The 25,155-nt window shown below is 37.0% G+C and overlaps 1 non-coding gene across 1 annotated transcript; it reads right to left on the reverse strand.

Annotated features, from left to right (window-relative positions):
* Positions 1 to 5,912: 5,912 nt before the first annotated feature.
* LOC122097720 lies at positions 5,913 to 6,019 on the reverse strand. The gene has a single exon (XR_006145570.1). It is a non-coding gene; the product is annotated as a U6 spliceosomal RNA (small nuclear RNA).
* Positions 6,020 to 25,155: the final 19,136 nt, after the last annotated feature.

The raw sequence follows: 25,155 nt of genomic DNA on the forward strand, positions 1-25,155 counted from the left end.
TTGTTGTCATTTTCATTATTTCAAACACATGGATAATTTGTACTTGGGATTAGACAGATTTATCTTGCTTATATCTGTTGTTTTTTTCATTACTTCAAACACATGGATAATTTATACTTGGGATTAGACAAGTGACAATGGATTAATGTAATAAACATTCATTACTTTCATATATCCAATATAATACACTTAACACCTTATGGAAAATTAAATCCAACTATAGGAGCAATGTCAGAAATATAAAATAAGCCTCAATATGTATAATCTGGCACACATGCACCATCATCTACTCAGAAATTCATTCTCTCTACAAATATTTATTTGGCACAAAATAAAAATTTAATGAATATGTTCTGTAAGCATCATCAGAAATACTGTATATAATTTTATGGATGTATATAATTTTATGGATGTCTCCTAGACAGGAATTTAACATGCATGTAGTAATCAAATTTCCACAATTTAAGCTAGACAAGGGGAGTCATACCCTCATACACTGCCTGGAGAATGTGTGGTGTGATTTTTACTACAGTGCTGAGCCTTTTCACCTAATAACAAGAGTCATATGCAATAATTTATTATCTGATGTTATGATGAGTGCTAAGTGTAGAATAAACTTTGAATTATTAAATTAATTCACAAAAATGAAATGATGATTTATTATTGAAATAATGATATGTTTGTTTAAATTCTAATGCTTCTCAATTTTACAATTCATGAAATATATTATTAAAATTAGTTTCACTTTCTTCTTTTCTATATCTACTAAAATTAAAATTATATGTTAAACATTCAATATTAAATCAGTAATAATAACATTATTAAAATAATATATTATTAAACTGTGATTTGAATTATAGTTCTAACAAATTGTGATGTAAAAAAATACTATTATGGGTAATATTTTTTAAACTTACCAGCTTATTTGCTTCCTGTGTCATTTGTTATTCTTGGTCCAAATCATCTCTTCACCTTAATTGTTTATTTTTCTATTTTATCTCTATTGTTTTACTCTGTTTGCATTTTGTTTTCCCTGTTTAGTGACTGACATGAGGGTGAAAAGGTGTATGCTAGTTTATCACTTCCTATGTTACAGTGAAATTACTGTACTCCACAGCTGTTCTACTTTTCTCTGTATAGTACAATATTTTCCCCACTCTCAACTCCTGTATTGCTGCTCTCATGTATTTTATTTTTTATTTAAATTTTATTATCAAGTTAATGTACAGAGGGGTTAGATTTACATAAGTAAGTTAGTGAATTCATTTTTTTCTAACTTGTTACCACTTCCCCCATGTTACTCCCTCTTCCTTCCTAACATCCCCCAAGATTATTTCCAAAATATTGTGAGTATCTCGTTTGCATAGGTTCCCCCTTTGTCCTTTGTCTCACTATTTTGTTTATTTACCTCTCCCTTTCCTATTTCAGATCAACATATTTACAATAACCAGGGTATCAAAATCAAATACAGTGACTACAGGGGATAAACATTGGTGGGGAAAACACAAAAGATAAAAAGAAATCACATACTACATTAAGAACTACAACAACAAAAACATGTCTTTGATTTCATTTCACTTGGAATCACCTTATAAGATCATATGTAAATAGATAGTGAGCTATTCTGCTCATCTACTAAGATTATCCTTGATGTACACAATAATGCTTCCCTATTACCCACTAATCCCACTTCTGGGCATTTACCCACGTGACAACAAACAAGGCCACACTAAAGCTACCAGCACAATTGTGTTTATCACAGTATTATTTACCATAGCTAAGATATGATATCAACCCAGATGCCCCTCAGTAGATGAATGAAGAAAATGTCACTCTCTCATACACACACACTTACACATGCACGTGGAATACTATGCTTCCATCAGAAAGAATGATACCACCTCATTTGTAAGGAAATGGAAGATCTTGGAAAAAATCATATTAAGTGAAGTAAGCCAGACTTAAAGAAACATAGGTCTCAGGTTTTCCCTTATTTTTAATAATTAGTTTTTATCAAGAATAATCTCATGTACTTTAATTTGACATTTTGTTCTATGTTGAGCATAGAACATTATTGCTATATTGTTTGATATTATTTCTGCAAACAGGCAAGTATATTTAAAGAATTACATTAATCTCATCCATTACTGAAGGAAGAACAACTTAAAGAGCAAACCCTACTCGGAAGAACAACTCCTACTTATTTAGCTTCATTCGGAAGAACAACTCCTACTTATTTAGCTTCATTCCTTTGTAAGGCCAGTGTAGTCCCCTGTAACCTCATCTTGTACATTACAACTCTGTACTTGGTCATCCTGCGTATCTACTATCTTCTACATTGTGACCTAAATGCCCTAGTGATTCCAGTTTGCTTTACTTTAAAAAAAAATTCTCTCTTAATGTTTGAGGTTGGTGTGTTTGCGTTTGTGTAGTATTACAAAGATTGGAAGACAACATTTTTGTTCATTTAGATTACATCTTTCTGGTCATTGTAAGTTGTGGCTCATGGGAGAAGTATCTTGCTATTTTAAGGATGAAACAGAATATGTATTTGTGCATGTACCAGAGTTGCTTTAATTGTGTGGATTTGAACTTAACTTCGAAGTATATCTTGGCTGCTGTTGTGAATAATGTGAATAACAGTGAACTACAAATATATTTATGAGTTACCCAGAGAGAAGCAATCACATGATTGGTGAGTCAAGATGATATTTCAAGTTTGTATTTTTTTAGAAAATGCATACTACTTTCTACAACGAGAATACGAGCCTGTATTTTGACCAAGAGTGTAGAGAATTTTCTTTTCTCCATACTCTCACCCACATTATTACCTTTTGAGTTTTATGAAAGTGCATGTTTCTAATAGGTGAAGTAACCCAGACTGGCTTTAGACTCAAATCCTCTTAGTCCAACCTCCTAAATGCTTGGAATTACAAACCTTTACCACCACACCTGGTTCTTTTGAGTTTTTTTGATAAGAGTTATAATAGTTATGAAGTAGTATCATAGTAATTTTGAATTGCATTTCTCTAATGACTTCTGTTCACTAAGCCAGCATCGAAATGGCATTAAATACAACTTTGTAAACCCACTGTGATTTTCAGGGCTTTTTGGAAAACAGGCCTATTCAGAACTTTTGTCCATTTTTATTCATGTTACTTGTTAATCTCATCTTTAAGCTCTCTATACAAAATCAATAATTAATTCAAGATAGTAGTAAAAGAAAAAATTAAGCATCTCCTAACATTTTAAAAATTTCAATACATGATATTGCTTAGATCATTTTCTGTTTACACTTGAGACTATAAAACTCAATTTAGTTTGACCTTTTACAAGGCTATATTTATTTTATTTTATGTTTATTGCTCTTTCCAAAGCCTGCATGTCTGATTTCCCTTGGTTTCCTTCAGTTTCAAGTAGTTCAGATTTCAAACTGAAGAATAAATGGAAGGAAGCAAACACAAAAAACACTGTTCCTCTCATCCGATGATGCTTCTCCAAGAATGAGATAAGTTCATCCTTCTAAGTCCCTATGATAGGGTATCAAAAGGAGAATTCATTCTTCTAGGTCTCTCTATCTTTGCAATTTAACTTAAATGATGTAAAACACAATATACTGCTGAGATAAGTTTACGTTTTATCAGTTTTGCACATTTTCATATGGGCTTCAGCTCAGTGCACAACATTTCTTCATTATTCTGTCCCTGATATTTTTACACTATCAAGACAAGATAACCAGTTTGAATTACAGCATGAGAAGTTATCCACCTGGCTTCCTTGAAAGCAGATCACAGTCAATTGATAACATTAGTTCTGGGTTCTCTCTACATGTAATGGTTTCTGTAATACATATGGAATTATATTTAGTATTAAAAAATTGCTGACCAAACTCAAAGCTTATTCATAGAAACTTAAGTATTTCACCAGTGTCATGCCTCTTAATTCTTAAGATGATATTTGCTGTAATGCTAATGTTATTACCATTATAATGTTGGGAAAAATTGTAATTAAAGGCACTAAGTGCATGGTCCAAAGACACACAATGAGGAAGGAAATCAGTCAAAGTTTCCACAAGTCTTTCAGCAATACAAAAAAGGTAGGTAAAATCTCTCCATTCTCTTACACACTCAATTCAATATACATATTGTCCAAGAAATAATACCATAGCAATTGTTGCCAAGGGTGTTTGTTTTCTGCCACATTTTGTCTTCAACACAGACTGTGTTGGTGACATTGGGTTATCATGCACAGAGATGAGCTTATAAATTGAGGTCCAAAGAGAGCCAAATTTCTTCTATTCCACATTTCCAGTTTCCTTTTTAAAAAGTACTAAAATTTTTAAATATCATCACTTACTGTCTTTTAAGAATCCAAAAACGAAATAAATTCACATATAATCACTCCAAAATGCTTTAAATGTAGATGATAAAACAGGCACTCATGATGTAAATTTTCTTCTACATTTAATGTTTCTGAAAGCTTTGTGCTGGTTGGTCACCCTTGTAATCCTGACTACTCAGGATATGTACTCAGAAGGCTGAGGTCTGTGGATAACATTTGGAAAGCAATCAGAGCAAAAAATCATGAGATTATTTTTCAAAAATTTTAATGAACTAGAAAAGAGCATGAACTGAGATGTAGCTAATATACTAGCTCACCAAACTAGAGGGGAAAGGCCTAGCAAGACCTTAAAGCCCTAAGTTCAAACTCTGAGCACGCCAACATTCAGGCACACACACATACACACACACTCACACACTTATTCACGTCAGTGTTTTGCATTAATTTCTTAGTTAATGATATTATATGGGTATAATAGGGGAAATAAACTCTTCCATCTCAGAACATTTTTATATGTATTTTATTGTTAAAATACCGTACAGTGGGGTTTCAGTTACATGAGCAAGTTAATGAGTCCATTTCCTCTCAGGCATTGTTACTACCTCCTTTGTGTTTTTCCCCCACCATTCCTTCCCTCGCACCTCTACAAGTACACTCCCCTTCATCCCCCCCAACCCCACCTAAATTGTAAAGTTCAACTTTCAACATAGTGTCTTGTGCATCTCATTGTCACAATGGGGCGACCAGTATTCCTAGTTAACCATTTTGTTTCTTCTTTCCCCTCCCCAATTAGCTAAGTGTATATACAAGATTCAGGTGCACCAAAATCAAATACAGTGAAAACAGAGGTTATACTGTGGGCGAGGAACATATAAAGAAACAATAAAACACATCGTACATTATAAATACGTTTGAAATAATAGCATGCAAGAAAAAACCCCACTTGTGTACTTACTTTGGGCGTCATTTCATTTAACATCATCTTATCTGGTCATATGCACATAGCTTTTGACCTTTTCTGCTTATCCCAGACATATATTATTTATTGCAAATAAGGGAAACCATAGGACCTATGTTTCTTTGGACTTGGCTTACTTCACTAATATAATTTTTCCAAGCCTTTCCATTTCCTAACAAATTGGGCAATGACATTCTTTCAGATGGAGGTATAGAATTCCTATTCACACACACACACACACACACACACACACACACACACACAATGGAAATCAATCAATCTATCTATCTATTTATCTATCTATAACATTTTCTTGATCCATTCATGTACTGAGAGGTATCGATGTTGGTTCCATATTTTAGCTATGGTAAATAATGCTGCAATAAATATAGTAGTGCTGGTAGTTTTAGTATGGTCTTGTTTGTGATCATTTGGGTAAATGCCCAGAAGAAGTATTGTTGGGTCATAGGGGAGCGCTATGTGGAATCTTGTGAGGAACCTTCATACTGCTGTCCAAAGTGGCTGAACAAGTTTACACTCCCATCCAAGAATGCAGTAGGGTTCGAATGCAGTAGGGTTCCCTTCTGGCCACATCCACTCCAGCGTCTGTTGTAAAAATATGGAACACCTCATGAGTTTGCTTGTCATCCTTGCACAGGGGCCATGGTAATCTTCTCTGTATCATTTCAATTTTAGTGTATGTGTTGGCGAATTGAGCACAGAACATTTTTTATATACAAAGTGTAATTGATTTTCTTAAACTAAACAATTCAACAAAAAGTAAGTTCTAAAGAATTGTTGTGAAATTTTAGAACCATGTATTTCTTATATAAGCACACATTTATGAATAAATCAAGATTGACATGTCACAAACAACATAATTCCAGATATTTGTTGTTCAAGGGATGTGTAAGAGGAGGAATTCAATTATTCTATTCAAGGCACCTCTCATAATGAACATTGAAGCAAGTGTTAAGGTTTGTTAAAAGTTTTAATGTTTTGGGAATTTGCTTATATATATGCCAAAATTAAGACTGTATGACAGGTCATAAAACTTTTCCATAAAGTATTTAAGATTTATTGTAGCAGCATATACTACTAAGTGTGTACATTTCAGAGTTTATAGAAATTTTACTAATGAGAATTTGCAAAGTCTTTGTGTAAAGAAGCAGAGTGAAGAGTTAAGACTTTGTTAATTCCACAGTTTCTGTTAAAACTTTAGGGCTTCCTTACTTTATAGGTTAGCGAGGAACAAATGATGATATAAGCCATATACAGATGATATGAGCCATAAATAATAATCTTAATGGGAAACTTTAAAGACTACTCATAGCCTATAAAACTCTGAAACTATGAAAAAATAGTAAAACCTAATATGTAGTATACTTCAAATACTGGAAACACTGGTAATTGTTTCATTTTTCATTTATTAATCATTAATATTTAATGATTGGTTTTGTTTATTGTAGCATTGTTTTCCTTGTTGTAATATAATACAACTTTTTGTAAGTCGTCATTAGGAGGTACTTTGAGAATGTTACTGGGATGGCCACACCATGTTTTATAGGTGCATATGAATTTAAAAAGAGCAAAATTAAGAACAAAATATTCATTAAAATTTTTCTCAAGTAGAGTCTGAATCAGGAGTGTTAAGTGTCCACAGCTAAAATCTTAAACCTAGGCTGAAGCAGCCGTATTACAGAGTTGAGGACACAAAAGTGAGAGATAGTGTTTTTTTGTTTTTTGATTTTGTTTTTGTTGGTCGTGGGGCTTGAACTGTTGGGCCTGGGTGCTTTCCCTTAGCTCTTCAGCTCAAGGCTAGTGCTACCACTTGAGCCACAGGACCACCTTTGTCTTTTTCTACTGATGTGGTACTGAGGAATCAAACAAAGGGCCTCATTCATTCTAGGCAAGCACTCTACCACTGAACCCCCTTCCCAGTTCCTGAGAAAGTATATTTTAAAAAGTCATCTAAACAACATTTGCTTTCTGCTTTGGCTTATATAATGATATACATGAATATCTTTTTATATTTTTGTGAATTGTCATACTTCTAAATTTATATTAATTTCAGGCACTTTATCCTTTTCAAAGTCATGAAATATCTCTAAGAATTTGTTTCTGTAAAGACTGTTTTTGCATTTATAATTTCTTCTGAGTCACCTTTATTTTTTATCAAAATTACTTTATATTTTATATTGATGGGTTTTCACACATCAAATGCCTTCAAATGTATATATGTATTAAGGTTTGTATCCTGTCAATAAATGTGTAGAACACAATTATACCACTGACAAAAGATGATTTGCACTTCATTTATGTGCTTTTGGACTTGGAGAGTGACCTTAGGTGTGTTAACACAAGTAGAATCAGCATGAAACAAGCCAGCATTTCTTCATTTAAGATACAAGGAAAAGATACAGGTTGATCCATTGTAACAATAGGATGTACAAGACACTCTGTCAGAGGGGGGTGGAAGGAGGAGTTGAGGAGGTGTAAAGGGAAGGGATGGTAGAGGAAAAACAGGAGGGGTTAACAATGCTCAATAAAAAATGTACTCATTTCCTTACTTGTGTAACTGTAACCCCTCTGTACAGTATCTTTACAATAAAAGTATATATTAAAAAGATACAAGGAAAATTTCTGTACTTATGAGAAGTTATATTTGTCACTCAATATCAGTAAGGTATTGTGTTTAGGATGACAGGCATATTAAAATTTTGGATACTCAAATTCTCTACAAAAATAAATATATTATTTACATTAGAATCTGCCCACAATCTAGTGCAGTATAATTGCTATGAGAAATTTTACCGCATTCTAGGTTTATAAAGGAAAGTAAATGTATATGCAATATCAACAGATATGAATTTTTTCAGATAATTTTTGTCTGCATTTTGTGGATGGAATTGGGAGAGCAATTTTAAAAAGCACAAATTTCATCACCAAGAGCTGTCCGCAAAACGTAACAAGTTTCTAATACAGCAAAATTGAATGAATGGTTTGGAACTCCAAGAAGTACTTGAATTGACACATTATCAGAAAGTGTAACCAGGCAAGCACTTTTATTTTTAAGTTTTTTGGGGGGGTGCGGTCGTGGGCCTGAACTTTGGGCCTGGGAGCTGTCCCTCAGTTCTTCAGCTCAAGGTTAGCACTCTACCACTTGAGCCACAGAGCCACTTCCGGCTTTTGTTTCCTGCTTATGTGGTGTTGAGGCATCGAACCCAGGGCCCCATGCATGCAAGACAAGCGCTCTACCACTGAGCCACCTTCCCAGCCCCTAGGCAAGCACTTTTAAGAAATGCAGCTACTAGATTTCTCGTTGAGGGCTTTCATAACACTTTGTGAAATACAAGTCAGAACCTCATTGAAGACTAGACAGTTTTCCCTCACCTTTCTGTCAAGCTCAGTTATTATCAATCAACATATAGCTAATCTTGAATAATCCTCTAATAAGAAAATGTTGATGGAGTGTTTATATGCAGAAAAGCTCGGAAGGCTAACTTTTTCCAATTGGCCTGAATGGTTGAGCCCCACCCTATTATCCCAAGTCCATACGGACTCCAGGCATAATTTCAGGTATGTGTGAACACCTTTGATGTGCAGGGAGGGCAATCCACCTAGGCCCAGTTGTAAACACCCCATCTCAGACCCAACTGAAAGTCCTCCATCTTTCTTGACCTAAGGGCTTTTCATTAACCTCTACCTCCTTGATCAGATCTCCTATAAAACACTGATCCTGTGCCAGCTACCTCACACAACCTCAATCCTGCTGGAAGGGCTGTGCCCCTGGCTGTTCCTCAATAAAGAGTCCTTTCTGTTGGTGATCAAGTCAGGCCTATTCTTTTTCCGTTCTCCTCCATTTTCCTAACATATGGTGCTGACACCCAGGAGATAAAAAGCACCAGGAGTAACTAGGTGCCCTCTGCCAAGGGGCCACCCACCTCCTTGCCACCTCTCACGGAGCCTTTCTGCTACCTTCCTCCTCCTTCCAAGGCTTTTCTTCATCAGAAGCACAGAGCCCTCTGAGCTTACTTTGGGCTAAACAGACACCTGAAAAACCTCCCAGCCTTTGCTTTTGTAAGCAGTGCAAACAGTGGATGGCCACGCTGCTGTGGCTTGAGGTATTATTGCCCCTCTGCGTAAGCTCAGAAAAGGCCTTATCTCTCCCCCTATTCTCTATCCTTTACCCTGTCCCTGGACTCTAATCTCCAGGCAGGAGGTTCTTCGCTGTTTGACTGGCTTCACCCAATACTTAAAGCCTTCAGGACAAGGTAACTGACATGGACACCAGTAGGGCAGGACTTCCTCCCTTCTTTCTTGTCTGTGGGGTCCAGAGACTCCAGAAGTCTCTTCTTTCCTTATACCCTATACCCTTTAATAAGGACCTTTGGGGATGCCCTCTCTTAATTATTGGGATCCATCCGTCTGGCTTCCCAAAGCGCCAGCGTTGCCTGTAGCATCAGGACAGGCTCCATAGTCCTACCAAAATTTCCAAATTGTCTCCCAGAGACACCCCATTGGCATGCCTGCTGTCTACACTTAAGACTCTGGGCTGACTGATTTACATTCATAAAAAAACAAAACTGACTTGTTTTTATTCCAAAATCTGGTCTCATTACCATGGCACTGCTGACCTAAATTCAGAACCTTAGGTTTTACTCTTGCTGATTTAAACAATTCTCCAATGAAACTGGGAGGAGTCTGAGGTCCCCTAAACCTAAGCCCTCCTCAAGCTCTGCTCCAGAAAATCCTCCCTTTGCTTGTTCTGTTCGGTCCACCAAGTCCTTCTCTGACCTCCACTCCAGAGGGCTCCCTCTCCACTCTCCTGCCTTGCTCACCAAGCCCTTCTCTGCCAGGAGCCACCCAACGTTTCCTCTAAAAAAGTAACTCCTTATCTTGTAGCAACTCAATCTGTCTCTCTCCCCCTCTCCATTTCCCTCTATCTCTCTTTTCTTTGATGACCTCCATCACAAAAGAACCTTTTCTCCTTCCTTGCTCTTCTAACTACATTCTTGGTATTTGCAGTTGGTCCATATTCTGTAGGCTAAAACTGTGTCTGTTTCAAGCAAACTCCTTTTGCTGACCCAGGTCTCTGTGCCTGCCTGTCTGCATGCTTGTGTAGCTGACACAAGGTGGGGGTGGGCATAGGCCTCCAAAGGTAAAACAACAAGCTATGAGTCCTGTTAAAAATCCCTCTAAACAAACCCCTCCATACTTATATATTTCTCAACCCTCTTCTATGGCTAATACACCTTCTTTCCTTCCAGACCATAATTGAATGGTCCTCTGGTCTGGACATTTCATTAATCTGTTACTGACAGAGGCTGGCTGACAAACACACTGAGGACATCCTCTCTCTTTTGCTGCTCTCTCCCTTTACCACCCTGAAATCCCATAGTAGAAACAAGCCAATCCTTCTTCTTTTAGGGACTTAGACAATAATACAGTCCTTTCCTCTTTCCTGAGTCCACTCACTTCAAAATCTAGATTCTTAATTTCTCCTCTAAATGGCTACCGAAGAAAAATCCCTCCCTCTCACCTCTTCCAATAACTTTATCCAATTATTCAAACACTAGCTTTTCAGTAACTTCATTATGCCACATCCTCCCTTTAAATGTCTTCATGGTTAAAAGTGCTATCTTTTCCCCCCTTACAAACCTGTTCAACCACCTCCTCCCCAATTCTCTCTACATGCCTTGGAAGCTGATGCTAGCAAGAGACAAAGACCACATGATGGGTTTTTCTTCAACCCCCACGCTTCCACCAACCTATCTCCTCTCTACTCTTCACTCTTCTAGTGGTTAAAATGTTCAATTTAAAATTCTAAACCACCTCATAACCAAAATTGATTTAAAGGGTTCCTTATCTTGTTGTCAATGTTTGTTTAAAGGTGGAAATTCTGTTTGTCAAAATTTGCATTGCATTTTGTTTGTTATTGCCTTGAACACATGGTTTTTATCATATTGGTCAAAACAATATCACTTTGCCATTGGAATTCCAAAAAATCTTATGGCCGATTTTCATTTCTTTAAAAACCTACGCGCCTTAAAACGTTTAAGTGTGTGTGTGTGTGTGTGTGTGTGTGTGTGTGAGAGAGAGAGAGAGAGAGAGAGAGAGAGAGAGAGAGACAGAGAGAGACAGAGACAGAGACAGACAGAGAGAGAGACAGAAAGCACGTTCAACATAATCTCATTATAATACATAAAAACTGTGTAAAAATTATCTTCTTATAATTCTTTGTAGTGATATTTCTCAACAAATGTGCTGTTTGTTATACGAAAACATCTTTTTCAAGGGTAGTAGTAAAAGTAGTGAGACCCAGCTCAGCTCCTAGCCAGCTGTGAGGATAAACACCGGTAAGGAGGTAAAAATTTTCTAAAAATGTTTGTTCCACATATTTGTTTCTGTCAGAAAATTTGAGTATGTAGAAGATGGTATGAATATGCCTTAAGAGACAGTTTATAAGTAAAAGTTTGTATGTAATTGTTGGCTGTGATTTACATTAAAACTATCATGTCATTCTCTATGTCCATCTAAAGTCAAGTGTCTTAACCAATTTTTGTATAAATTTGTAAGCAACAAAGCAGGAGATTTGACAATTCATCCGAGGGACAGATTCTGGCCAAGATCTTGCTTGGACTATCCTACCTCCACCATGGTAGATTGGACTTCTGCCTGACTCCATCACACAGCTGATTCTTGGTAAAAGACTGCTTTAGATTTACAAAAACTAAGACTCCTGGAAAACTCTCTGAAAACATTTCCAAGCCTGACCTGAGAAAGCCAGCTGCATTGTTATGGTGTTAAAACATGTGTAGGCCAGGACAGCCTCTTGTAAAATTGGTTATCAGGTTTTCCAGGCATCTAAGCTATGCTCAAACTCTCATCTCACCAATTGAGTTTTGTCATTGTAGAGTTCTGGCAAGTATTTGTTGATCAATTCTTGACAGGATGCATGTAAGCTCTACTTGTTCCCATTAATCTCTGGTTGCTTTAATTGGAAATAATAAAAGATTTTTGTGGCAAATATTGCAGTTCAAAGCCAGCCTGGGCAGAAAAATCCCTCTGAGACTCTATAATCAGCAAAGAGCCAGGCTGGAAGCAGGCTCAAAAATTAACGAGCCAAAGGCTAAAAGTGGCCCTGTGACTCAAAGTGGTAGGGTACTAGCTTTGAGCTGAAGTGCTCAGGGAATGCCCTCAGGCCTTGAGTTCAAAGCCTATATCTAAGCCACAAGCACCTACACGTCCAGGACAAGGTGGAAAAGAATAAGAGGATATGATGTCACATCAGCCACTTCGTGCCTACCTTTTCAAAATTAACCAGAGCCAAGCGGTCAATAGACACAAGTTGAGAAGCTTGTCCATCTACTGTCTGTATCTGTCTAACTTCTAACTGGACAGGAATTTACATTCTTGCCTTTGTTACCTGCTATTGATAGGAAATGAACAAGGTCTCACACCAGGCCCTTAACTTCTCCAATCCAGGCCTAACTTCTGACTGGCTATGGGCTCATGATACAAATGGAACATTTATGGCTTGTGCCCAGGGTGTGTTTTCCTGTGTCACTCATATGAACTAGTCCTGCCACCTTGTCAGCCTTTTGACTGATCTCATCATTTTCAAGTTTCCCTCTAACAGGATAACAGCCCTCACTCAGGATCTGGGACCAAGTCAAGGCCATCCTATTACTGCAGGCAACCAGAGGCTTGGCTGACACTGCCCTGGATCCAACACAGACCTGAAAGATCCCAGCCCCAGTGACTCCTTTAAACCCTCATGCCAGCAGGAAATAGCCAGAAAAGACCATGATGCCCCTCCACCTTTTATACTCCTTCAGGGTTACAAATGATGGGAATCTGCTTTGTTCTCATAACTCCATGATACTCCCACTCATCACAATTCTTTTTATGTCTCAAAGACCCTATATGAAGAACTTGCCTCTCACCTCTTGGCCCTAACATTCTATCAAGATGGAATATGATGGATTGACCCTGACCCTAAATCCCGGGTATTTGTGAACTCCTTTGAATTACAGGAAGGGCAATCCACCTAAGCCCAGCTGTACACATCCCATTGTGGTCCCAACTGAAAGGCCCCCCACCTTTCTTGACCTAGGAGCTTTTCATTAACCTCTACCTCCTTGCTCAGACCTTTTATAAAAACCCTGATCCTGTCCCAACTCCCTCGCACAACCTCCAAACCCACTGGAAAGGCTGTGCCCCTCACTGTTCATCAATGAACAGTCCTTGTTTGTTGATGATCAAGTCCACCCTATTCCTTTTCCACTCGCCTCCATTTTCCTAACAAGGACCATCTGTATTCTATGGTCCAGAAGTGAGAAAATTAGGTAAGCATATATGTAATTTTGATTCTACCCACATCAGTTATCTATCCAGACCTGTATCAAAGTGAGAGGATTTTAAAAGAATTTAGTGATTTAAAATTTAAACTTAAATGTAGAATGAAATTAGTTCCAACGCATTACTTTAAGATATTTAGAAACAACTGAGCAACCTAAAGGTCAATAAGACTTTTTATTGGAAGGGAAGGAATAGTGTTATTTGGTTCTGTATATTCTAAGTAATTTGCAAAAAGAATTTACAAAATAAAATTTACATTTGCAGCAGATTTGACACTTATTAATTTTTGTATATTGAAAGGAGCACAAGCGTCAAGAATATGTCGATGCAATCCTCTAATTTATCTCTAAATGCTTATGCTTCTGGTCTCAATATTAAAACTTCAAAAACTTAATTTTTAGCTAGTTGTGCAAAGGGATTTCGTTTCATCATGTCAGTGTTGAAGAGAGTGTGTATGTGCATTTCAATGTACAATGCATCTGGATTATTGTCAAACTTTCCATTTTTCTTCCTTCACTTACCCCAATCCCATCTTTCCCTTCAGGTTTTCTATTTATATTCTCACATATGTACATTGAGGGTTATGACTGTATTAGTCAACTATTTCCATCTCCATTCTTCTGCCCTATTCCCATTAAGCCCAGCTCTCCCTTTTAAGACTTGTTTCAACTTCAGGGTATTTTGTTAAATTTCTCTCCCTTTGGCATTTGGCTTTGGGCTTGCCACATTCTCTTCCATGTTTGACCTACATAACTGAATATATTTCTCCACATTTCTAATCTCTGAATCGCTGAGATAGGTCTCTTTTACTATAACCATTCTGTCCTAAATTCAGAATTGTATTCTTTCTTTGGTAGTCTGCTCATCACAGGGAAAGCTGTAGAACTCAAGGCAAATAGGGTGGAAAAGTGTAGTAGTGGAGGTCATTAGACATTGATGAAGTAAACTATATAACTCATGAGTATAGATGCAAGGGAGGAACTGGGAGAGAATGAGGGAATGGAAGACAGTGTATGAAAGGAAATATACTCATTAACTGACTCACATAATTGGAATCTCTCTGTATATCACCTCTGTTATAACAATTAAAGTCATTTGAATAAAATTCTTCCATGCAATGTACTAGCCTAAACTACTTCCTTTGAAGAAAATCTACAGCAGTTAGAACAACAGTTAAATTTATTAGAAAGAAAATACAATATTTAATTTGAAACATGAAATATTTGAGTTTAGGTTTAATATTAATACTACATAAACCAGTAAAAATATGTTCAGGTAAAAACAAAAAAATCAGAACAAGTGCTTCAAACACAACAAGTTATCCTTCCCTAGCTGCGAAAGAGGCTGAGGTCTGGAAGCCTCCAGACTAATCATAATAATAAACATGTTTGAGGCATGACTAAAAGGAAAATGCCAACAGTGAATGATGAAATTTACTGAATGTGAGGCTTGTGAGTTCAAGGTCCAGTACTAGCACAAGAAAGGCATGGTGGAGGATCTGTAAGGTGTATCACAATAGTTTCTAAGTTAAACACCAATTGTGGCAACACAGTAATTCCTCATCTGAGACAAAAAGAGAAAAAAATTAGTAGGGGTCAGACAAGGAGAGGAAATGGGCAAGGAAAAGAATGAAGTAAAGTGAACATAAAAGGAGGGAAAAAGAGGAAAAGGGAAAAGAAGGAAAAAAGAGAGGAGAGGAAGAAAGCTTAATGACATTAGACTGAAAATTGCCTGATACAAAATCAAACAATATTAAGCGCAACAATTAAAACTTTGTGCGTCAAAATGAATGATCAACATGGAGAAAAATCATGGTATGAGAGAAAACATTTCCATATATTTTTGAGTTAATTACTAACTGCAATGAATTAGAAAATATATAACAAAATCCTACAACTAATCCACACACACAACATTTGATATTAAAATGATAAAAAGGATTGAAGAAACTTATCTATAAAGAATATATAAAGATAATTGATTAAAGTATACAGATGTTCAATATCAATATAAATGAGAAAAATTTAAATCAAACTTACAATGAAATAACTACTTTATACACGAAGTATGGAAACAGTTTTAAAAACTAAATAACAACAAGAAGACTAACACATGCTGGGAAGCACGTGAAAACATTGTGAATCCTAGTTTATTTCTGTCAGGAATGTAAAACAATCAAAGATTGTATTGAGAGTCCTAAAAAGAAATAAATATAGTTTTACATAGGAATTTGCTTCAGTACTTCTATTTCAACAAAAGAGAAAGCAGGGAGTAAAAGAAATATTTGGAGAATCACTTCATGACAATTACCACTAAGAGATAAAATAATGTAAAATCACAGATAAATGCATTGCAAAGGAGGAAAATTTTACTACTTTTTACATCAGGCATGAACTTTTAATACAATATGCTAAATAAAATGCACTAGTCATAAAGGCACAGCCATTATATGACTTGCCTTACTGAGCTTCCAAGAAACAAGAACTCATAGAGGCAAAAGGTATTATGGTTCCAGAGGCTAGGGGTGAGAGGAAGAGGAACTGCATACTTAATGACCAAACAGGTTCATATATGAAAGATGAATAATGATGTGAATGAATGGAAGGGATGACTGCCCAACAAGTTGGCCATATGTAATTTCAGTGAATTGTACATTTAAGAATGGTTAATATCACAACACACGATAGAAAAGACTTATACTCCTTAAACTCAAAAAGGATTTGCAGCCAGGCACCTATGGCTCATGCCTGTAATCCTAGCTACTCAGCAGGCTGTGATCTGAGGATCACGGTTCAAAGCCAGCAAAGGCAAGAAAGTCTGAGAAACTCTTATCTCCAATAAACCAGGAAAAACCGGAAATGGCTGTACCTCAATTGGTAGATCGCTAGCGAGGCTTGAGCTGAAGAGCTGAGGGACAGTGCTCTAGCCCAGAGTTCAAGCTCCACGACCAACAACAACAACAAAAAGATTTGCAGCTACCCTGGGCTACATAACAAGTTCAAAGTTCAAAAGCATTCTGAGCTACATAGTAAGCACACCTGTCTTCAAAAGGAATATGGAAAAATCAAATTTTGGATTCTGTGAATTTTACAGAAACATAACTACACGCATATCTATTTTTTGTGTTGAAATAACAAACAAATTGTGTTTTAAAACATGTTAAAACAGGTTTTATCTGGAAATAGGCACTGTACATAGCATTAATAACATACACAGGTGGACAAACGAAACAAATTATTATAATGTGCATCTTACTTTTAGTTTTCTATATATTTTCACTGAATATTGCTCAAATATGCCACATATTACAGAAACACTTCCCCCAGTGGATTCCTTAGGATATATTGCCACACATGTTAGCTAGTAGTAAAGTTCCTCAGAGATCAATGTCTATTACTGAGCAAATGTCTTTCAGATTTTGCCATTACTGATATTTCAAATGTTAAAACTCTAGTCACTGCAATATTTATTTTCAAAACAAAATTCTATCTTATACTGGCAGTAAATAAAAATATTCAAATGGAGAGACAAGGAAAAACAAACCGTATCACATCAAATGAGGTTAGGCCAAAAAAAGAAAATAGAGTCAGGAAAATCTTTTTGTTGCTATTAACTGTCTGCAGAGAACTCTGAAGTTGAGCTAAAAGTGGAAATGCTATGAGGTGGCAAGTCCACCCTGACATCTCAGAATGCTGAAAGCTGGCCACAGAAGGGTTAAAACAGACAATTCTTGAGAGGGTTAAGAGACTGGAGTGTCACACTCCTTCCATAGTGCTGGAAATGCTGAATTTTCAGTGCTGTTGACCTTGAAGGCAAAGGTGATGTGTATATCACGTCTAGACATTGTCTGGTTGCAGTCTCCTCTATCAAAACAAGGGAAAAAAGTTTCTCTCACAAACTCTGTTTCGGCTCTGATGGTAATATTAAGATAGATGCTTTCTTTATTTTCTTGGTCATGGGGCTTGAACTCTAGGCCTCAGTACTGTTCCTGAGGTCTTCAACTCAAGGCTAGTGTTTTTCCAATTGAGCCACAGCACCACTTCGGTTTTCTGGTGATTAATTTGAGATGAGTGTCTCAATGACTTTCCTGACCCTGCTGGCTTTGAACTGCAATCCTCATATCTTTTCCTTCTGATTAGCTAGGATTATGGGTGTGAGTAACTCGTATCTACCTAGCTAGATGCTCTATTTTTTTTTATGTATCCATGGTTACTTGCTCTATGTAAATTCAAGAAAAAATGTTTGATTGTAGAGACTAAGGCCCAAGTGCTACTTAGCCTTGGGAACCCTGGTTTCACTATATCTCTCTTTTATGTTTTTTTTTTTGCTTTTTTCTGCTTTTTTATTGTGAAAATGCTGTACAGAGGGGTTATAATTATATGGGCAAGATAATGAGTACACTCTTATAAAGCATTGTAGCCTCTTCATTTGTTTTCCCTTCCCATCTTCCCTCCACCCCCCACCCAACCAAACCTCCTCCCAGCCCAAAAAAGTTGTAAAATTCATTTTCGACATAATGACTTGTGCATCTCATTGTTGCAATGGGTCCACTTGTATCCCTATTTAAACGATTTGCTTTTTCCCTTCCCCTACACAAATTATACCAACATCAAATACAGTGAAAGTAGGGGTTATATCGTGGGGGAGGGACATACAAAGCAACAAAGAAATAGTATAATAAATGTGTTAGAAACAATTGCATGAAAGAAAAAAAAAACATTTGAATACATATCTTAAGGTTCATTTTCCTAACATCAACTTATCTGGCCTTTTCTGCTTGACTCAGACATATACTATATATTGCAAATAAGGGAAACCATGGGACCTATGTTTCTTTGGGCCTGGCTTACTTCACTTAATATAATTTTTTCCAAGTCTTTCCATTTCCTAACAAATGGGGCAATGTCATTCTTTCTGATGGAGACATAGAATTCCATTCTGTATATATACCACATTTTCTTGATCCATTCATCTACTGAGGGGCATCTGGGTTGTTTCCCTATCTTAGCTATGGTAAATAATGCTGCAATAAACATAGTCGTGCTGGTACCTTTAGTGTGGTTTTGTTTGTGAACATTTTGGTAAATACCCAAAAGTAGGATTGGTGCTCAAAAGACTCCACATAGAGCTCCCCTATGACCCAGCAATCTCTTTTTCTTTATATATGTGTTTGTCTGATTTTCTTTGGCTCCGGATTAATATATAACTATGTCGGTTTATGGTTAACAACAATTTTCCTCTAAAATGGTAAGAGAAATGTCAATTTTAAGAGACATATCAGCAAAGGAAAATTGATCAATAAGAAAAACTGGCTCCCAAAAAGAACATTTGAAGAAAAAAGGAAGAGATAATTGGAGAGAAGAGGAAATGAGAGAAAGAGACAGAGCGAAAAAGAGACAAATTAGAAAGAAGGACGTAAAGAAATCTAATAAGGAGGAAACAGAATGAACAGAGAAAACCATAGAAAAATAGTCTTGTAAAGATACCTTAGAATCAGGCAGACAGATTTCTAGAAAGGCCACAGATTATATTATCAAACATAAGGTAAGTATCAGGTAAGCTAAGGACCATGGAACAATCCAAAAACTATGTAAGGACAGTAATTTAAGTATACACACGTTTCTCAGTCCCCTACAACATCCAAAATTATATGGGATCACATTATTTCAGCAACTCTTGTAAAACTTCATTAAGATAGTTCAGTGTTGCTCATGAGGATGTGATCTCTGACAAGTTGCTAGTGAACCTTCACCTTCCAGAAGTCACCTACTTGGTGTCATTGAATCACATAACAAATGTTACCACCTTTTCTCATATCAGAATAACAAGACACAAATGTAAACAGATCTGCACTCAACTTAGAATATAAGATTTTATAATTACTTAATCTACAAGTCATCTTTATCTGATTTAGAAACATGTTCCTAAAGCTGAAATTGTTTTTGTCCTTTTCAAGCCTGGACACCCTTAAGGGCATAAAATGCAATGTAAAAACGTGAGAAATTAAAAAAAAACACCTCACCAGAGATCCTTTCATTCTTTCTTGATGTTGACAATGATCAGAAGATTCTGGAAGCATGGCTGGGAGATTGGCAAATGAGGTAGTCAGGAAAGAACCTCTGTGATTTAGCCCCAGATTTTCCTGTTGAAAATATACTAAACGAGCTGGAAAATCATAAAGCCTTCTTGGGAAAAGAATTTTTTCTGTGTCAAGTAGAGCATTAAACTCTTCACTAAAGGTGAATCCACAATCTATTAGTTGGTAGATAGGATAAAAGCAATTAATTTCTAGGTTAATATACATATAGGATTTTTAAAAATAATGTTCCCACAAAAATAAATGAATAATTGAAAGAAAAAACACATCCCAACTTTAGTACAATTAGTTATTACTGAAATACACTTAGGGATGTATGAAGTACTTTTTATTAATGCAAACCTATCCTAAGGACTCAATTTAGAATTTGTGCTCTACCTCATTCATCAACAAAATTAATAACCATAGAACAATGTATGTGAATATTCCATATCTGTTCACCAAACTCATACAGGAAAAATGCATCCAATAGATATTTCTTGTGTTATAATTTCAATTATGGTTGTCAAGTATACAAATTTTTTTCTGTATACAAATACTCAGAACAACTTTGCACAATGCTGTGCAATTTGCCATTTAACCTGCTTTGTCCAAATGGACATCAGTAAAAAAGATATAAACACCAGTTTGAGAAGTCCCTCACTTTCCTAAACATCGATATGAAAAACTATGGCGATCTTGCTGGATATACACGATTTAATAAAGACACACCATAAAATACTAGTAATCGGAGTGACACAATGCCAATTAGCCACCCACATCCAAGGAAGGAGAACACTAAAGTCTTATATGTTACTTAAACAATATTAGCACAAAATACTAAGGTGAGGACACCCCAGAATCTAGATACATAAAAATTAAAACAAATAAATAGCTTTGTCATTTTATATTTTCAGTTGTTTTATTACACAGGAAAAGCTATTATCCACAATTCTGTATATTTTAAAATACAATATTATGGAATGGAAACTCATAATATAAAATTAAATGAACTTTACACTGACATTTACCAAAACTGAAAATCTACTCTGTACACATCAGTTAGGTTGTTTGTGTTAGGAAAGACAATATGAATCATTTAAAAGCAATGTTTACACATTAATATTGGGTTTTTCTACATCACCACGATGTTTCTTCAAAAAATTTAGAAAGAGGGCTGGGAAGGTGGCTCAATTTTAGAGTGCTGGCCTCGCATGCATGAGGCCTTGGGTTTGATTCCTTGAGCAGAAAAAGCCAGAAGTGGTTCTGTATCTCAAGTGGTAGAGCACTAGCCTAGAACTGAAGAGCTGAGAGATAGCCCCTTGACCCACAATTCCGGCCCAAGACTGGCAAAAAAGAAAATAAAAACAGAAAAATAACTTAAAAGAATTTATTGTAGGCTGTGTCTATATTCATAATGCTTGAGGTCAGGAGTATTATAGACTTCAAGGTGGGATATTTTATTTTTGCTTTGTGATTTGGACTATTTTCATATATACTAGTGATTGAACATACCTCCTTAAAATTTCAAAATTTTCTATTTCAGGTTATTTTATTAAAATATAATCTTTATTTAAAAGACGGCATTGTAACTGGGCTCTGGTTGCTTAATCTAAGTTACCCAAATGTCTGAGACCTTAGGATCATAGATTGAAGACAGCTGTGGGAGGAAAGTCTGGGAGACTCTGATCTCCAATAAACTACCAAAAATAGTTGCCAGTAGAGATGTGACTTAACTGGTAGAGCATTAGCATTTGGCAAAAGAAACTCATGGTCAGTGCCCAGGCATTAAATTTAAGAAGGAGGACTAGCACAGAAAAAATGGTATTGGATTGTATTAAAATATATTTTACCAATTGTTTTAGAATACGTGTTTAGGAAGTCTCATTTTAAATGATGTAAAACAGGCTCATTATTATACTGGAGAAATTGGCATTTGTCCATAACAAATAAACCAAGTGGAGTGTAACCCTGTTAGTAACAATTTAAAAGTTGCAAACGCAAAAGGAAGTGCAGAAGATAACAATTGGTTGAACATGTTTCTATAAGATATTTGAAAGGAGTGCTTATGCTTCACTGACTTCAATTCCCAAAAGGAATTTCCAAAGTGAAATACTTCTTTGAACAGATTGTGACAAGAAGGATAACATTAGGTAAAACTTCAGAATATGTAAAAACCATACAAACTTGAGCAAAATACATTACTTCAAATTTTCTTCAGTAACTTTTCATAAGGCTAAAGATCCCTGACCAACACCTCCAGAACAGGCAGGAAAAACCAACATAATAGATCTAGCATTAATTCTCGGGTCTTCATCTGGCCCACAAAAGATGGACGGAGTCCAAGGAAAGGTAACTGTGGCCGCTAGCCTGTTCCCCAGCCTCCCTTAGCAACGGGGAGTCAACTCAAGCGGGAAAACTCATTTATTAACACAGTACAAGTAGTTTTTAAAGCAAAAATGAGCAGTTGGCATTGGAGGGGAGGAAAAGGAGCCAATCACTGTCAAGGTCATACCCTATCATGCACCTAAGCTTCCATGGGCTGGTTACGCACAGAACATAAAGCAAATTGGGCTCTGCCGACTCAATTCCTTCTCAGCACCATCTTTGCTACCCATGTGCTCTACAGATTCTGCCTTTTTTGTTTTAATGGCAGACCCACCTCCCAGTTAGTTATCTTTTTCCCTCCTTTGTAAAGGTTATTTTAACAGGATTACATTGATAAGGATAGCATTGGCTACTGAGGAGGTTCAAGGCAAGTCTGGGGGTCGAGGTTTGCCAGACAAGGATAGGGAGGGCCCTTGTTCATGATCGAAGAGCCCGTCCTAATTATCTCACATCCCTACCTAGAACAATAATAAACATCAGTCTCACCACCGTTAGAAATGTCTGAAGCAGTTCAATTAATTCCTGGGCACATATAAAAGTCAGTATCTTGTAAGGTTGTCCTCTTCAGAACATAGGAGCAGCCTGGGTATTGGGAGTTCCACACATGCAGCATGGTGAATCCTCGTGGGCTCCCACACTCAGGCCATTCTACTATAGTCCAGAAAACAAGGAACATTTAAAACAAACTGCAGACATAGCAAAGCAATCCTTGGCACATGGTGTCTTTAAAATGAGCCAGTTCCTTGTACATGCCTTTAAACGAGCACAGGGTCAAGATGACCTTTGAGCTTTACTGTCAGCTCCCAATGGCTCCCAACATCTCCCCTGTCTTTGTTTAAAGAAGCGAACCCCCCTGTATTAGGTTGGGTGGATCACCTTGTCTGTCTTACCCGTCATCGGGAACTTCTTCAGAGTGAAGCGGAAGGCCCTGTCTTACGTTGGTCAGACTGATACCCCTTCTTACCCATCTCTGGCCGCGATTCCTCTCGGGGGAAATTCATTCACTTGGAGCTTGATCTTATGTAAATGTCTGGCTAAGCTCATAAGAGTTTTGCACTGCACGTATAATGCAAGGAAAGTATAGGAAAACCATCAGCAAATGCATTACCAGGCCAAGCAATGTCATTAGCAGTCCTTTAACATTAGTCACGGATGGAATAGCAGTCTGCCTCTTCAGAATCCAGAGGTGGGTCTTGTTCTAATCTGGCTATTTGCCTGTGGGGTTGAAAAAGATCTAAAGACAAGATATTTGATGATTTCTGCATTGCCACCACTAATCACTGCCCAGGTCACCCATTGAGGTTGATGCAGATTCCGTAGGGCCATATCCCAGACTGGGAGGGTCAGGAGAGCCAACAGCTGGAGTATCACCATCTGCAATTGTTAGAGAACACAAGAGATTCTCAAGGTCTGGTTGCCCTTGGGGATAGTTCGTAATTATCTTTCTGGCTTTCCTCTTTTAAATACAAGCCTTGACCACCATAGCCATTTTTCTTTCCTTGTTAGTTAGTTTATCCTTGGGCATCATCTTGTACAGAGGAAATGGGTAAAAACTTAAGGTTCCTGGCAGGGATCCAAATGGGGACTGTCTCCCCTTTGGGAAAAACACATCCAAATCTCCTGCCCATGAAGGGGTCAGGACCTCTCCATTGTTGTGTCAGGGGGTCCTTCCACCTGACTTTCAGTTGGGGCTTAGGGTTTATTGTTTCCAGTGCTTCTGAAATCTGGATTCAGTTACCCCTTTTGAAAAATTGAAAATATTAATGGTAAACAAATCTATCTGTATCTGTATATGGGGGCTAACTCCCCTTATTTAATAATAACTCCTTAAGACACTGGTGATTTCTTTCTATAATTGCTTGGCCTTGGGGAATATAGGAAATTCCTGTAGTATGATTAATATGCCATTTGTCAAAAAATCTGACATTGCTTTACTAACAAAACAGTGTCCATTATCGGTTTTAAATTGTGCTGGTAGACCCAAGGTGGCAAAGCATTGAAGAAAATGTGCTTATGAATATTTAGTTCTTTCTCCTGTATGTGCTGTGGCCTAGCATGCTCCTAAGTAGGTATCTATAGAGACAAACGTATATTTAAACTTACCAAAGGCTAGGAAATGAGTAACATCCATTTGCCAGAGGACATTAGGTTTAAGGCCTCTGGGATTTAACCCTGGTTGTTGTAATGGGGATACTTTTAAGAAGGGCTGGCATGTTGTACAGGTATGTACTATCCTTTTTATGTCCTTTACAGGAATCTGAGGAAATCTATGCTGAAAACCTCTCCAATTAATGTGGGTTAAATCATGCAAAAAGGTAGCCTCTTGTAACTTTAATGGTTGTGGGCCAGTAGCTAACTGGTCTACAAAATTATTGCCTAGGGATAAAAACCCAGGAAATTTTGAATGCTTTCTCAAATGTTGAATATGAATAGGAGCTCCCCGCTCTTCTAATAGGCTCATAAGGGTAACCATAAGAGGGGAAATAGGGTTTTCATCCAGCTTAATGTGTGCCTGGGGAATACAAGGGAGCAAGTTAATCATATATAGGCTATCAGAATACAAATTAAAGGGCTTTTGAATGTCCTGAAGGGCCATAATTATGGCTAACATTTCTTTATATTGTGCTGACCCTTAAGAAGGCTGAAATCTTTGTTGGCTTGGGGTCTTTTGTTGTTCCTCAAAGTCTGCATACACAGAGCCTGCTTTTCCTCCATCAGTAAAAACATGGAGGGTGCCACGAATAGACGTAGGAGAAAATAGAGATGGTATTTTGAGGGGAAGTCGCCATAACATGACAGTCCATTTGGATGGCCCATAATGGCAGTCAATTTGGCCTAGAAACCCCTCCAAGGAGAGAGCAAGACGAGCATTGGCTCGAGCGACCCACTCAACAACTGCCATCTGAAAAGGAAAAACAATGGAGTGAGGGTCAAGGCCATAATGCCTTTCGGCTTGGGTCCTTCCCTTGACAATAGCATCTGCAAGTTGGTCTGCCTGAGAGTACACCTGAAGTGTGCCCCCAAGGGG

Source organism: Dipodomys spectabilis, unplaced genomic scaffold (genome assembly GCF_019054845.1).
Source record: "Dipodomys spectabilis isolate Male_0828 unplaced genomic scaffold, ASM1905484v1 ptg000428l, whole genome shotgun sequence".
Taxonomy (NCBI): domain Eukaryota; kingdom Metazoa; phylum Chordata; class Mammalia; order Rodentia; family Heteromyidae; genus Dipodomys; species Dipodomys spectabilis.